We start from the raw sequence: 18,152 nt of genomic DNA, 5'->3' as shown, positions 1-18,152 counted from the left end.
TTGGCAAGTGAGGTTGGTGACCGTCGTTCAACAGAAGCGGCTGGTCGGCAGCCGTCGTCAACCATTGCTGCCACCGCCCACCGTCAAGTCTACTATTTCAACATTAAAATACTAAATATATTAATATACTAAAAATATTTAATACTAAATATGTAAAAATAATTGATACTAAATATGTGACTGAAACACAAATATGTAATATACACATAACTACTCATTTAATATATATACAATAAAATCATGACAACAATATTCAACCTTTGAAAATAGAAATAAGCCCTTAAAAAGAATCTTACAAAAAAGAGAACAAACGAGTTAATATTTACATTAATAATAATAATATAGAAAAAACAAAACAAAAGCCATAAAAAAAAACAAACAGAGACTCGTGCATGTGTGCGCATGGCCGGAGGTGAGAACCTCACCCGGTGGACGTGGCCGTGGGAAAAAGCAAGCGGCCGGAGCTGGGTCGTCACCGGAGTTGATGGCCGAAGAGCTGGGGTTGGAGGTGGCCGGAGATGAGGCTGTGCTGGTGTGCTACTGCTGCTGCCTGGCGAAAAAGAAAGAGAGCAAGGTTACTGCTACGGTGCTACTGTGATGCAGTTGTGGTCATGCGGACAAGAGAGTGCTGAGCTGCTATTTGGAGAGCTTTTCCATGAATTTTGGGTGACTGTGACGGTGGGTTGACGGAGGAATAGAGAGGATTATGAAGACTCCCGGAACAGTGGTGCGTGGCCGGATCTGCAGGGAGAAGAGCAGCAGTAGATGGTGCCGGAACTGGATGGAGGCTGTGCGCGTGGAGACACCTCTGCTGCCGTGGGTGGTGCCTGCGGCTTCGAGTATGGAGAGCCTGGGTCAGTGGTGGCTGGCTTCGGTTGTCTGCGATGGGGCTGGCGGCCGCTGGAGAAGAAGGAGGCAGAGGGAGAGGGAATTGAGAAAGAGAGAGGGCCGAGTGACAGGGAGGGAGTCCGAGCGAGAGAGAGAGAGAGAGAGAGAGAGAGAGAGAGAGCAGAGAAGCAGGGTTTTTTTTTTTCTTTTCTTTTGTATTGCCTCCGGCCCTGCTTCCCCATCTAAATGTGTTCCTCTAAAGCCTTTTATAGGTTCCCCCTCAAAACCCTAATACCAATACTCTCTAATAATAATAATAATAATAATAATAATAATAATAATAATAATAATAATAATAATAATAATATAAACTGATGATAATAATAGTGAAAATAATAATGGCAAAAATAATAATAATGAAAATATTAATAATAATAATAATAATAATAATAATAATAATAATAATAATAATAATAATAAAGTAATAATAATTTTTAAAAGTAGTGATAATAATAATAATAATAATAATAATAATAATAATAATAGTAAAGTAATAACAATAATATTTAAAAATAATGATAATATTAATAATAATGATAATAGAATTAAAAATAATAACAATAATAATAATAGTAAAGAAAATAATAATAATAATAATAATAATAGAAAAATAAAAAAAAATGTTCAAAAAATAAATAATAATAATAATAATAATGATTGTAGATGCCCTATTTTTGCCCTGGGCCAAAAAAGATTAAATTATTTTTACAATCAATACTATTAATATTATTTTTCTATTATTATTACTATTACTATTATTAATATTATTATCATTTTTTATATTATTATTATTATTATTATTATTATTATTATTATTACTATTTTTTATCATTATTATTATGATGATGATGATGATTATTATTTTTATTATTATTATTGGTGTTATTATTATTATTATTATTATTATTTACAATTATTATTGTTATTATTATTATTATTATTATTATTATTACAAAAAGGAAAAAGAACAAAAAATAAAATAAAAAAAAAAAGAAAGAAAAAGGGGAGGCTAGGGTTTTTAGAAATTTTCTTTATAAACCGGGGGGGCGCACAGCCAAAAGGTGGGGGGGGGGGGGGGGTGAGGGCAGAGCCAAAGCAGAAAAAAATAAATAAATAAATAACCGGCTTCATCATCTTTATCTTCTTCTTCTTCTTCTTCTTCTTCTTCTCCCCGAGCCCTGCTCCACCAACCCGTGGCCTCGCTGTTCCAGCCATCATCTCCGGCAGCCAATCACCGTCGCAACACTCCGCTGTTCCGCCGCCAATCCCCCAGCAACCTCCACTTCGACCACCCTCTGCTCCATGAACTTATTTCTCCAGCACAGGCCACCCCTGTTTCAGCAGACAAGCAGCCGACCACAACTCCATAGCAGCAACCACCGTCACCGTCACCGTCCGTCAACTCCGGTACCCTGCTTCCTCCCACGGCCAAGCCACCCGCACGGCGAGCACGACCTAGTTCTGGCGGTACCCCCAGGTTCTCCTCTGCATGCCGGCCACAACACACACACGTGCGTGAGTCCCTGTTTATTTTGGTTTCACTGTGAATATTTTTATTTTTTTTGCTATCACCCTCTTGTTTTGTTTTGTTTTTTTTTTTTTTATTATTAACGTAAATATTAATTCGTTTGTTCTCTTATTTGTAGGATTCATTTTAGGGGCTTATTTCAACTTTCAAAAAGGTTGAACATTAATTTTATTGTATATATTAAATAAGTTAATTTTATGATATTTGTTCATATTTATTTAATCATTCATTTATTCTTAAATATTAGACATGGTTGTAGAATCTTTATTGTTGAAATTCATTTTAATAGTTAAAGTTTAAAATCTTGACGCATTAATCATATTGATATGGGAGTTTTAAAGTTATAATATAAGTTTTGGTATTTAAATGTTGTATTTATTTGAGTATATAATATTCGAGTCGCATAGCTAATATTAGGGTTGTGGTAGTATTTATTAAAATATTAATGTTCAAGTTATAAGGTGTATGCTGTTCATAATGTTTGATATGTATTCCTAGGGTTTTCGTTTCTTTGTGTCCATTATGTATTTAATATTTTTATTATCATAGTACTTATTTACTAAAGAGCGTCATCGTTTGTTATTTATATGTTTAAGCATGTCACACATAATGTTCACAATAGGGTTATACCCAATATTAGAGTTTAGGGTTTTTTTGTCATAATTAATGTTCACATGTAGGGTTATTATTATTCATATTTAGTGTTTATATTAAGAATATGATTATATTTTAATACTATGTCATTTTTAGTATTTCGTTCTAAGTTACATATTATTATTATGATTATATTTATTATTTAGTGTATATTTGTTAGTATCTTGATATTTATGGTATTACGTTCTTTTTTATAGTATCTTTAGTATCTTAATAATATATGTATGGTATTTTATTACCTATTTCAACTTTTGTAATATTTTAGTAGATATGTGTTGTTGTTGTTATTATTATTATTATTATTATCATTATTATTATGGGCATTGTGATAGTTTAATATCTTAACTTATTATCCTATTAATATTGATTTAAACCTCTCATACTAGTACTTGTAAAAAAATTCTATACAATTTCAAAATTTGGGAGTGTATTTTCTTAAATGTTTTCTTGATTTTTATCCCTATGATTGCAATTAAAAAGGGTACAAGTTTTTTCAAGCTTCACGTACCCCGGTTCTGAGGGAATATATATGTATATATTTTTTTTTGTATTTCAAAAATTCACTAAAAGTGAGTAATTTTAAAGAATTTTTAAATTTACTTAGGGATAATTTCATAATTAATTAGGTACCGTTCGTAAGAACGAACGTGTAGGGGGTGCTCGTACCTTCTCCCTTGTGTAACTGAACTCTCGATCCCGATTTTGGTAACGCAGACTCATTCTACCCTTAACCGAGTAGTAATTAAGTATTCTAACCACACTAAAAGGTTAGTGGCTACTTCATTCCCATTTTTTCCTGAAAATTTAAACCATAATTTTTATTTCGCCACCTCGGGGCACACGCACTCCGAGACAGTGCGACAGTTTGGCGACTCCGCTGGGAACTATTTGAGAGTCGAGCCAATAATTAATTAGGAATTATCTCAATTTAAATTTATTAAGTCTTTTAATTACTCCACTTTATTTTGTAAATAAAGCTCTCCCATATTTGAATAAAGTAGTTTGTTAAAATTATAACACGTTTGATTTAGTAGAGTCATATGTTTTCATAATTGTAGATATCTTTGAGTTAATATTCATAAATATCCTTGAGTAATATTCTCATATATATGTAGATTTCCCTAATTAATGCGAATATTTAGTTTCCACATAAGGTAGATATCCTTAATTGATGTGAATATTTGGTTTCCATATAGGTGGATACAATTAATTAATGTGAATATTTGGTTACGATATAGGTAGATATTCTTGATTAATGTGAATTATTGTTCCCATATATGTAGATACCCTTTATTAATGTGAATATTCAGTTCTCATATAGGTAGATGTCCTTGATCGTTGTGAATATTTAGTTATCATGTATGTAGATATCCTTGATTAATGTATTTAGTCCTCGTATATGTGAATATACTTGAATTAATGTGAATGTTTATTACTATATTTGTAAATATCATAGATGTAATGTAAACATTTAGTTTCCATATTTGAAAATATCCTTACTTTAATGAAAATATTTGTTTCCATAGGTGTTTGAATAAGCATGTGATTAATTGTGAATAAGCGTGTGACATGCATGTAGGGTAGCGGGATTAGGTTAAGCTTGGATTCACACACTTTCATGCTCTATACCCGGGCCTTACCTACTAAGATTAGAAATGAATGTAATATCCTTTGTCCCCACGTGGCAGGGCTTGTGGGGACCAAAAAGCAATATAAGTCAAACCACTCCACTAAGTTTAAACTTTGTCCAAACCCCTTTGGACAAAGAAGGAGTCTAGATTGGAAACTGTTTGCTTTACCGTGATCCCAAGAGGGGGGGTGAATTGGTATTTTTAAAATTTATCTCCTAGGTATTCCTCCTAACAGTAGTATGTTCACAAGCCTATAGTCAATCTAGTGCAAATAATATAAATATACTAGAAATTAAATAAAGCAGTTTAAACAATCACACAAGCACCAAAAAGCAGTAAAGAAATGATGACATGTAGATATGTTATTGAGGTTCGGCCAATTGCCTACGTCCCCGCCTTGGTTAACTAGCATACGAATTATCACACTAACTTGCTCACTTAAATGGGTGGAGTGGCACCTATACAAACCAGGTCAAATTATCACAAGACTGACCTCAACCTTAACCAGGTTAATTAGCACAGGGCTGACCTCAACCTTCACACCAATCCTTACCAGACTGGATTACCACTCCCTCAGGCCACGCCTGGAATCTCTCAGATATACAATTAAAAGGTACAATATATGGGTGCCTTCACGTAAAGTAGATTTATACCACAAATGCACATAAACGCAAACACCACAGATGATTTAAAATGTAAGCTCGATGTGGTCTAAATATTTCAACTCTCAAATATGTTTTCTATCCGTGTAATGCGTACGTGAGAGTGTCAAATAAGCAATCTGTGTATTTCAAAATATTTCAATCAAATGTATTCACACATAATATCAAGCAGACCTCAAGAATATCAATCAGTTGAATATCTCAATCTCATGAATATGTATATGCTTAGATTGCAAAATGAATAATCTTTGTATTCAGCAAAACATATATACTTTAATAAATATTGCCACAAAGATTAATGTAACAAACACGAATATCTTTTCTTAAATAGTTCAATAAAGATTTCAGAAGATATTTGAGTAGGATTGAAAATATTTTTGCAAGCCAAAAACAAATACAAACCTCCTAAGCTATTGTAATGAGAATGCAACACTAAGAAGTTTAACACAAGTCTTCTTAGGGTAGGCTTATTAGAAAAGCCACCTAAGAGTGGTAAGGTTACTCTCTCAAAGAAAAATCGTTTCAAATACACAACAAGTGAGAAAGGAAACCTTCTAAGCAATAATACTTATACACTTACAAATGATGTAGATAGATGAAGAAGGTAAGCTTGAGTGGATTTTGAAAGAGTATAAGCAATGGGAAATATTTAGCTTGAGAGAGAAATTTTGATTTTGGTTTTTGCTAATCCCTCCTTAATTCTCCCAAATGAAGGAGTATATATAGACATACTGAAAATTTTGACCGTTGGGGACCTATTTGGGATTGTTAGAAAAGTTTAATGATGTTTAAGACATTTTAACCCTGTTAAAAAATATTTAACCCGCGGTAAAAATGATGGCAACCCGAGAGGTCCAGTCGACCAGATCAGTTTCGGTCGACCAGGACTCATATGGTTCGGTCGACTAGGGGGATTTTGAACTGACGGCTCGGTCGACCGAAAGTGAACGATTTTCCAAATTTTTGAGGTTCGGTCGACCAGACCATTTTGAACTGCCTGGTTCGATCGACCAGACCGCAGGGAATTCTCCTGAGGACCCTCTGGTCGACCAGGTAGTTGGAGAACAAAAGTTCTCGATCGACCGGGAGATCAAAATGTTGACTCCCATGTGGTTCAGTCGACCGGGGTCAAATGAACTGTAAGGGCTCGGTTGATCAGACCGTGGTCAACATGTTGACTCGAACCGATTTCGGTCGACTAGGAGAAAATAACTTGTGTGGGTTCGTCGACCGAAAGAATAAGACTTGTACATTTTTGTCCTTTTTGAAGCATGCAATTACCTAAGTCAAATATTCAAACATATGTGTGAGTGAGTGTCCTAGGGTCATTTGTGTCCAAAATTAAGACACCAAAAAAATCCGATGTCGGTCGACCGAAGGGAAAGCCCTAAGGTCATTTCTAAGTCACTATTTGGTTTGAGCTTACAGATTAAACCATGCATGTGTTGTATGTGCTTATTACAAACCAAACGTCCTAATTACTATTACAGACCAAATAGACCACTAAATATATTACAACTGAAAATAAGAATTGGTCTTCAAGTTTTAAGATTTTCACATGCCATTAATGTGTCTGCTAATATAAACCTGCACATGAGCTAGATACTCATTGGATATGAGAGTATTTGTCATTATTTAAACCGGGCGTGACCAATAAGGTCAACAGAAACCTTTTTATCAATAGGGATTAGAGCCTACCCACAAATACTTGTATATAGTTTTCCTTAACTATGATAGAGCCATGAAGAACCCTGTACATACATATCTACCCTGGGTTAGGACAAGAGCCACATCCTTCTCCATGTGACTTAACTCGTGCCTTTTATATATATATATATTTTGAAATACTTTGTATTATGTCATGCATTTTGCATCCCTTTTAGACATACATACTACTTAGCGAGTATTCTGAAAAAGCTCAATAATGAGACAATGACCCACCATTTCAAAAAAAAATAATAATAATAAAGCACTTGGCCCAAGCATTTTTGAATATAGGTCGGCCCAACCCTTTTTAAATAACTCGGGCCCAATTTTTTTTAAAAAAAAACAAACCTAGGCCCGACCTTCCCTTAAGCAAAAACTCGGCCCAAGCCTGATTTTCAAAAAAAGGCCAAAACACATATTTCAAAAGCGGGCCTCGGCCCTATTACCTAAAAATTTAGGCCAACATTTTTTAGAAATCCAAGCCCAACTTCTTCTAGATCAGGGTCTGATCCCATCATAAAATAGCTTGAAGCTCATATTTTAAAATACTCTAGGTCCAAGTGCACATTAAAGTCCACAAGCCTGCATTGAACAAATCCAATGAATTGACTAGCTTGGGTCAACCCCAAACTCAGATCAAAATATGACCCTTCATAGGATCTAAGGTACATGGACCATCATCAAGGAAAGCAATGGTTGAGGAAAGAATTGAATTGAAATTGTGGCCCATCAATGGTCGTCTTAATTTTGGAATCTTTCATTGGTCGAATTTTTTTTTTTTTTTTTTTAAGAATTCTGGCAAAGTGGTTATCTAGGTAGCATTGCATTCATACACTTTATGCATAATTTTATGCATAGCCATGCACGATAGGTTGCATACATGTTCATATCCCTATTTGTATGTATTTTGTGCGCTGGGTACACCCATGTATAAACACCTATTGCATAACATAATCATCCTATGCTCAATTTCATAACCATGCATGCATAGTCATCTCCAATGGTACAATAATCACACTCCAATTGTCTGCAAAATCATGGTCCAAGGTGGTAGAATTAAGATCCGAGATTCTAGTTTTGAGCATAGCAAGATGATCTCTCTACAGAGAAAGGTTAAGATCATGGGGACCTGTTCCGTGATCATAGTGGGAATGTAATAAATGTCATCAGGTTGGAAGATTGATTGATATTCAACTTCAGAAGAGAGCTCACGTGATACAAAAATGATGTGCTTAATCACCTAAGGATAATAACAAGATGAATGCACCCATGTTTTTTATTTAAATCATTTTGAAATTGAATGAAATAAGAATGCTTTTTAATCTCATCTCATTCCATCCTCCTTGAAACATCACCTTGTGCCAAATTTTGTCTATTTTTGCTTGTATTTTGTGTAAAGTGACATAGGAAATGGTTTTCTCAGTACAAAGGACTTGGAGCCAATAGTTGGTTTTGGGAGTCTATTCAATAGGGCAAAAAAAAAAAAAAAAAAAATGTTGATGAAAGAAAAGCCTCCAAGATGAAGTAAAGAATGCAACTTCAAAATGTTGTCAAAGAGCTTTGTGGGGTGTGGATTTCAAAATGATGAAGAGTCGTAGGAGAACTATACATAAATGACCTATCAATCTTTGTCCTACATTTCATTGATGAAATCAATGAAAAAGTCTCTTTTTTTGTTATGATTTATGTCTTAAAGTGCTGATTACACTCTGATCAAATGAGTGGTGACCATCCTTGATTGACCAGTATCCCTAAAAAGAATCAAATATTGATTTACCATTTGTTAACCAAGTTGAGCCTAAATGTCAAACCAATCTATTTTTAAAAGTCAATTCACCAAAATTTAACCTGAGTTTGGGTTCCCTAGCGTTTGACAAGTATTTGAGACAGTAATCAGTACCAAAAGGATGGCAGGCCATTTTTCTGCTATCCAAAAGAAAGCCAAAGAAGAAATCCCTTGCAAGCCTTTTTTGAGCCTAAAAAATTCATTTCTTGATTAACCTGTCAAAAGATCACACCCCACACTGGGGCAGTTTTAAAAAAAGATCAGTCCGAAATAGAATTCAAATGAAAATAAAGTTAAGATTCTTTCATAAAAGAAAAAGCAAAAGTTGTGGTGAAAGAATAAGAGGAAGATGAAAAAAAAAATGAAGGAAAAAAAAAAAGGAAAAATAAGGGACATGGTTCATATGTGATCTTTGACTAGCGAATGCTTGTAATAAGATTGATAAATTTTGACCCTTATTTAAATCTTTCTTTCTTTAACCCATACCCTTAGCCTACATTACGGTCCAAAAGAAAGTCCTAACTATATTGGTATACATTGTTGTTTCAAATGATTTGTCAGACTCAATGACGAATCTGAACTACGTAATGACCTGATCCTAAAAAGGTACGTACACAGCTTTTTCAAATGACAAGTTCGGTCAACACTTTGCGAATACTGCCCCACAAACTAGGGCAGAAATTTTTTATGGGATGGGATTCTCCTTAGTTTCCTTGTTCTAGGCGAAACCTAAATCCTAAGCCTACATTTCGTCCCGTGTCTTAAAGTCCACCCTGAGGACGGAATATTGATCAAACTACTTAATGAGACACTAATTATAATTCAAGATAGGAAGCTTGAAATAAGCCTAAAATAAGTAAGAAAGAATCTCTAAGTGGTGATATAGTGGAGGAGTTATGGTTACGAGGCTAAAAAAAAAAAGAAAATAAGGATAATAAGGAAGGTCTGCCCATTGATATGATTCTCTAAGCCAGCAAAGTTGTATTAGCGTCAAAGTACTGGTAAAACTTGTCTCCTAGTTAACAAACACAGAAAATTAAGCAAAGATAAGCAACTTTGTGCATTCCATCCATATTCCCATTGAGATTGTGTTATCTGATTGCATGCTTATTTATTTAAATTTCAAAGAGATTTTAAATCATTAAGGATGCAATCCAAAGAACGTCCTTGTGGAGAAAATGTAAGATGGACAGGATCAACAACAAAAGCATCTACTGGGGTAGGTTAAATGTCAAGTTTAACACGTTTAGGGACATCTATGTCAGTTGGGAATTCGAAAATATGGCCCAGATCATAATTGGGTTTGTTACGAGCTCGTTGGTAAATTGACACGTCATAATGTATTATGTTAAAAAAAAAAAATCTCCTTGCCCTTCAAAGCTTTAAAGGAGGATGAATAGTCAAAGGATTTCAGAATCACCAGTAGTTTCTATAAAGAAGATCCCTGTGGAAAAAGAGCAGACTAACTGGGGCAAATGTCATGTCAGGTTTCAGAGATCTGCTTATTTAAGAAAAAATGAGTTTCAGTGGGACCCATTCAAGCGCTTTCTTATCAGATTGGAATATGAAAATAGGGTCAAGATCAGTTATAGATCCATTCAACTGGGGCAGATTTTGTGATTTTCATTTGAGTCAAGTCAATCACCTCCATGACCGGATAAATCAAGGAAATTGTGTCAAGATCAGTTATAGATCCATTCAAAAGAGGCAAATTTCATGCCAAAATTCAAAAACATGGCCAAGATAAAAGATAAGGTTATTGATCACAGGAACGTGGGAGAAAAGATTTATACAGTTCATGCATTATCATATATTTCACGCATTACCATACATTTCATGCATTACCATGCATTTCATGCATTATCCTACATTTTATGCATTGTCATGCATTTCATGTGTTATCCTATATTTCACGCATTACCATACATTCCACGCATTATCATACATTTCACGCATTACCATACATTTCACACATCATCATGCATTGCACAAAAAATAAATAAATAATAAAAAAGAATGCATACATATCTCTGTGTTCTGGTATCATATCAAACAACATGCATGCACCCTTGCATTCCAGCATCACCGATAGCAACATTCATCCATCATATAACATCATCCAGTCATATTTGTCTTGTCGTACATCTATTTTCATCAATTTCCAAGCAACCCTTGTTTCATTAATGTTTGAATATTGGGGCAAATGGCCTGATTCTATGTCAAGTCACTGTTGTGTGCTTTAGTGCCCGGCACAAGTTATTCTCATGTACTTTGGTGCTCGGGTTCTCAAACTCAGTGCAAGTTATTCTCATGTACTTTGGCGGTCGGGTTCTCAAACCTAGTGCAAGTTAGTCTCATATACTTAGGCACTAGGGTTCTCAAACCCAGTGCAAGTTAGTCTCACGTACTTTGGCACTCGGGTTCTCAAACCCAATGCAAGTTAGTCTCTTGTACTTTGGCGCTCGAATTCTCAAATCCAGTGCAAGTTAGTCTCATATACTTAGGCGCTCAGGTTCTCAAACCTAGTACAAGTTAGTCTCATATACTTAGGCGCTCGGGTTCTCAAACCCAGTGCAAGTCATTCTTATGTACTTTGGTGCTCAGGTTTTCAAACCCAGTGCAAGTTAGTCTCATATACTTTGGCGCTCAGGTTCTCAAACTCAATGCAAGTTAGTCTCATGTACTTTGGTGCTCGGGTTCTCAAATCTAGTGCAAGTTAGTCTAATATACTTAGGTGCTTGAGTCCTCAAACTCGGTGCAAGTCATTCTCATACACTTTGGCGCTCGGGTTCTCAAACCTAGTGCAAGTTAGTCCCATATACTTCGACACTCAAGTTATCAAACCCGGTGCAAGTCATCATCATTTGCTTTGGCACCCGGGTTCTCACACACGGTGCAAGTCATCATCGCATACTTCGGCATTTGGATTCTCAAACCTAATGCAAGTTATCCTCATATACTTCGACATTTGGATTTGATTCAATTCCTATTGACCCTTTCAAAAATATCAGTTCGATTACCTTGTTAATTCAAGAAATCATCTTCCAGAGAATCGTGCTAAACATTTCAAGATTGCCCTAGTCACTCTTTGTTATCCCTGATTGGTAAAAGCAAACAATACCTAATTGAAGAGCCCCGGGCAGTTGTGTGGCCTCGCTAAAATAGGTATCTTTTATCTTTGCAGGCTTGTTGCTACCAAAGATGTAGGACAGTTTCTACTGTTATATTGAAGCAACGAAACCTACAAAGAGGGGCAGCTGTAGACACGCTATTTTTGCCTAGGGCAAAAAATAATTAAATTATTTTTACTATCACTATTATTATTATTATTATTATTATTATTATTATTATTATTTTGCTATTATTACTTTTACTATTATTAATATTATTATCATTTTTTATATTATTAGTATTGTTACTTTATTATTATTATTATTATTAATACTATTTTTTATCATTATTATTATTATTTATTATTTATTATTTATTATTATTATTATTATTATTGGTGTTGTTATTATTATTTTATTTTATTTTATTTTTATTATTTACTATTATTATTATTATTTACTATTATTATTGTTAGTATTATTACAAAAAAAGAAAAAAGAAAAAAGAACAAAAATAAAAAAAAAAAAAAAAAAAAAGAAAGAAAGAAAAAGGGGAGGCTACGGGTTTTATAAATTTTCTTTTATAAACTCGCCGGGGGGGGGGGGGGGGGGGCGGGGGGACCAAAAGGTGGGGGCAGTGCCAAAGAAGAAATAAAAAGAAAAAAAGAAAAAACCGGCTTCATCATCTCCTTCTTCTTCTTCTTCTTCTCCTCCTTCTCCCCGATCCCTGCTCCACCGACCCGTGGCCTCGCTGTTCCAGCCATCATCTCCGACAGCCAATCACCATCGTAACACTCCGCTGTTCCGCCGCTGGTCCCCCAACAACCTCCACTTTGACCACCCTCTGCTCCATGAACCTGTTTCTCTAGCACATGCCACCCCTTCGTCTGCAGGTCCAGCCGAACACACCTCCGGCCACCCCTGTTTCAGCAGACAAGCAGCCGACCACAACTCCACAGCAGCAACCACCGTCACCATCACCGTCATCGTCACCGTCCGTCAACTCCGGTTCCCTGCTTCCTCCCACGGCCAAGCCACCCGCACGGCGACCAAGACCCAGTTCCGGCGGCATCCCCAGGTTATCCTCTGCATGCCGGCCACAGCACACACACGTGCACGAGTCCCTGTTTATTTTGGTTTCACTGTGAAGATTTTTTTTTTGCTATCACCTCTTGTTCTATTTTGTTTTTTTTTATTATTAACGTAAATATTAATTCATTTGTTCTCTGTTTTGTAAGACTCTTTTTAGGGGTATATTTCAATGTTGAAAGGTTGAATCTTGTGGTAATGATTTTATTGTATATATTAAATAAGTTAATTTTACGAGTTTTGTTCACGTTTATTTTTTCATTCATTAATTCTTAAATATTAGACATGGTTGTAAAATCTTTATTGTTGAAATTCATTTTAATAGTTAAAGTTTAAAATCTTGTCGCATTAATCATATTGATATGGGAGTTTTAAAGTTATAATATAAGTTTTGGTATTTAAATGTTGTATTTATTTGAGTATATAATATTCGAGTCGCATATCAAATATTAGAGTGGTGGTTGTATTTATTAAAATATTAATGTTCATGTTATAAGATATATCTTATTCATAATGTTTGATACGTATTCCTAGGATTTTCGTTTCTTTGTGTCCAATATGTGTTCAATATTTTTATTATCATAGTACTTATTTACTAAAGGGCGTTATCATTTGTTATTTATATGTTTAGGTATGTCGCACATAATGTTCACAATAGGGTTATACCTAATATTAGAGTTTAGGATTTTTTTTGTCATAATTAATGTTCACATGTAGGGTTATTATTATTCATATTTAGTGTTTATATTAAGAATATGGTTATATTTTAATACTATGTCATTTTTAGTATTTCGTTCTACGTTACACATTATTATTATGATTATATTTATTATTTAGTGTATATTTGTTAGTATCCTGATATTTATGGTATTACGTTCTTTTTATAGATTCTTTAGTATCTTAATAATAATAATATATATATATATATATATATGGTATTTTATTACCTATTTTGACATTTGTAATATTTTAGTAGATATGTGTTATTATTATTATTATAGGCATTGTGATAGTTTAATATCTTAACTTATTATCCTATATATTAATATAGATTTAAACCTCCCAGTACTTGTAAAAAAATTCTATACAATTTCAAAATTTGGGAGTGTATTTTCTTAAATATTTTCTTGATTTTTATCCCTATGATTGCAATTAGATAGGGTACAAGCTCTTTCGAGCTTCACGTACCCCGTTCTGAGAGAATATATATTGTATATATTTTTGTTTGTATTTAAAAAATTCACTAAAAGTGCGTAAATTTAAAGAATTTTTAAATTTAGTTAGGGATAATTTCATAATTAATTAGGTACCGTACATAAGAATGTGCACATAGGGGGTGTTCGTACCTTCCCCCCACGTAACTGAACTCCCGATCCCGACTTTGGTAACGCAGACTCATTCTATCCTTAACCGAGTAGCAATTAAGTGTTCTAACCACACTAAAAGGTTAGTGGCGACTCCATTCCTGTTTTTTCTTGAAAATTTAAACCACAATTTTTATTTCGCCACCCCAAGGCACACGCGCTCCGGGACGTCGCGACAATGATAATAAGAAGGTAGTAATAATAACAATAATAATAATATATAGTAAACTCTTTGTTATATTTGGTTCGGGTAAAAATAGGGTGTCTACAACTGCCCCTCTTTGTAGGCTTCGTTACTTCTAAGTAAAAGTAGGAACTCTTCTACGTTATTTATAGCAACAAACCTGCAAAGATAAAAGATACCTATTTTGGACTGGGCTGAATGTAACAAAACAGACCAAAGTGTGACTTCCCAGAAATGACCAACGAAGGATCAATCATGAGTGAGACCGCAAAGGGTTAATAGGAGTGGATCACGAATGGTCAATAAGGTGAGACCACGAAGGGTCGATCAAATCGGACCGGGAAGGGTCAATAAGACTGGACTGTGATGAGTCAATAAGAGTGAGACCACGATGGATCAATAAGGTGAGATCACAATGGGTCAATAAAGTAGGACCGTGATGGGTCAATAAAAGCGGATCGTGAAGGGTCAATTAGAGTGGGACTGTGATGGGTCAATAAGAGTGGACCGCGAATGGTCAATAAGAGTAGGATCGCGAATGGTCAATAAGGTGGGACCGCGATGGGTCAATAAGGTGGGACCGCGAAGGGTCAATAAGGTGGGACTGTGAAGGTCAATAAGGTGGGACCATGATGGGTCAATAAGGTAGGACCGCGAAGGGTCAATAAGGTGGGACCACGATGGGTCAATAAGGTGGGACCACGAAGGGTCAATAAGAGTGGGATCGCGAATGGCCAATAAGAGTGGGACCACAAAGGGTTAATAAGGTAGGACTGCGATGGGTCAATAAGGTGGGACCACGAAGGGTGAATAAGAGTGGGACCGCGAAGGGTCAATAAAAGTGGGACCGCGAAGGGATAGTAAGGTGGAACCACGATGGGTCAATAAGGTGGGACTGCGAAGGGTCAATAAGAGTGGAACTGCGATGGGTCAATAAGGTGAGACCACGATGGGTCAATAAGGTGGGACCACGAATGATCAACAAGAGTGGGATTGCGAAGGGTCAATAAGGTGGGACCACGAAGGGGTCAATAAGTGTGGGACTGCGATAGGTCAATGATGTGGGACCACGAAAGGTCAAAAAAAGTGAGACTGTGAAGGGTTAATAAGGGTCAATAAGAGTGAATAAGATAATCAAAACAATTTAGATGAAACTACTCGCATTAATTAGATAATCAAGAAGGCTTTAAGGTGATCCAGCGCCCCAGTTTTTTTGTGAACAACATCATTTTTTTATGTGAGGACCGATGCCTTAATTTCAAGGTAGATGAGTCAATTTGGACCAGGGGGATGGTTACTCTACATTGGGATGATCAATCGGGTACAAGGTCTTGAGCTCTTTTGGGAAATGTCCTTAAGTGTAGGGTTCTAAGTCCTGAAGAATTGCTCCACTAGGGATGACCAATCAGGTGCCAGGTCTCGAGATCTTTTAGATGGTCAGTATTTTGGAAAATGGTTACCCTACTGAGGATGATCAATCGGGTGCAATACCCCGACATTCTTCTCGAAAATGTCCTTAGGTGTAGGGCTCAGAATTACTCCACTAGGGATTATCGATCGGAAACGAAATCTCGAGGCTCTTTGGCTGTCTTTAGATTAACCTCTTTGAGACTTAACAACCAATGCCTCAATTGATTCTTGGGGTCAATTGCCACAGTTTTAAGGTATGTCAATCTGTGCATGGGGTCAGCTGCCCTAGTTTCAAAATATGTCTAAACAAGAATGGCTCAATCAAGGATGCAAAAGGATTATTCAAAAGTTTATTCAACCAAGTATGATTGAATGGTGCTTTATTGTTACATGTATGCATGTTGTTACTTGAGATGCTAGAATGTAGTGATATGTTGCTATGTGTGTGTGTGCATAATGATGCATAAATGCAAAGATGTATATACGTTGTTTGATATGTATGCATTTTTTATTTTTTATTTTTATTTTTTATTTTTTATTTTTGTAATGCATTAAATGCATGATGATGCATGAACTTTGTTTTTCCAATGTGCCTATAATCAACAACTCAATTTCTAATCTTGGCTACGTTGTCTCTGAATTGGTTCCCTTGAAACTCAACCTGAAACCTGCCTCAGCTGAATGGATCTATAACTAATATTGGCCTGATTTTCTTAATGGAAGTGGTCGACTTGGCTAAAATGAAACTCAATCACAAAATCTTCCCCAGTTGAATGGATCTATAACTGATCTTGGTCTGTTTTCATATTCCAATCTGATAAGAAAGTGTTTGAATGGGTTCCACTGAAACTCAACTAAAAATTTGCCCAAGTTAAATGTATCTGTAATTGCTTACTATCGTGTTGTTAAATTCCTCTTGAATAAGAAATCTCTAAATCGGCTCTCGTGAAACTTATCATGACATTTGCCCCAGTTAGATTATTCTGTGACTGATTCTACCCGCATCATACATTCCCAATGGGGACCTTCTCTACAAGAAGCCTACTGGTGATTCCGAAACTCTTCAACTATCCGTCTTCTTTTCAAGCTTGGAAGAGTAAGGAGGTTTTTTTTTTATATATATATATAATACATGATGATGTGCTAATTTCCCAACGAGCTCGTAACAAAACAAATTCTAATCTTAGCCATATTTTCGAATTCCCATCTGATATAGATGTCTTTGAATGTGTCCCTCTAAAACTCGGCATGACACCTGCCCCTAGTAGATGCATTTGTAGCTGATCCTATCCATCTTACATTTTCTCCACAAGGACATTCTTTGGATTGCATCCTTAATGTTTTAAAATCTCTTTGAAATTTAAATAAATAAGCATGCAATCAGATAACTTAATCTCAACAGGAATATGGATGGAATGCTCAAGCTTGCTTGTCTTTGCTGGATTTTCTATGCTTATTAAATAGGAAACAAATTTTACCAGTAGTTTGACACTAATGTAACTTTGCTAGCTTAGTGAATCATATCAATGAGAAACCCCCCCCCTTTTTTTAGCCTCATAACTATAACTCGTCCACTATATCACCATTTAGAGATTCTTTCTTACTTATTTCAAGCTTATTTCAAACTCCCTGTCTTGAATTAGAACTAGTGTCTCATTAAATAGTCTGATCAATATTCCAATCTCAGGGTGGACTTTAAGACATGAGATGGAATGTAGGCTTAGGATTTAGGTTTCACCAAGAACAAGGAAACTAAGGCTCAAAAATCGCATGCCATAATAAAAATTTATGCCCTAGTTTGTGGTGCAGTATTCGCAAAGTATTGACCGAACTCGTCATTTGAACAAGTTGCCTACGTACCTTTGCAAGATCAGGTCATTACGTAGTTCAGACCCAACATTGAGTCTGAAAAATCATTTGAAACAACAATGTATACCAATGTGGTCAGGATTTTCATTTGGACCGTAATGTAGGTTAGGGGTATAGGTTAAAGAAGAAAAGGGTTAAATCAGGCTCAAAATTATCAATCTTATCAAGGATAAATTGGTCAAAGATCACATATGAAATGTGTCCCTTATTTCTTTGTTTCTTTTTCCTTATTTTTTCTCTTTTTTCTGCATCTTCTTCTTTTACTGCACT

The sequence above is a fragment of the Malania oleifera genome, chromosome 7 (assembly GCF_029873635.1).
Source record: "Malania oleifera isolate guangnan ecotype guangnan chromosome 7, ASM2987363v1, whole genome shotgun sequence".
NCBI lineage: Eukaryota > Viridiplantae > Streptophyta > Magnoliopsida > Santalales > Ximeniaceae > Malania > Malania oleifera.
Note: the sequence above shows the minus strand (reverse complement) of the source record.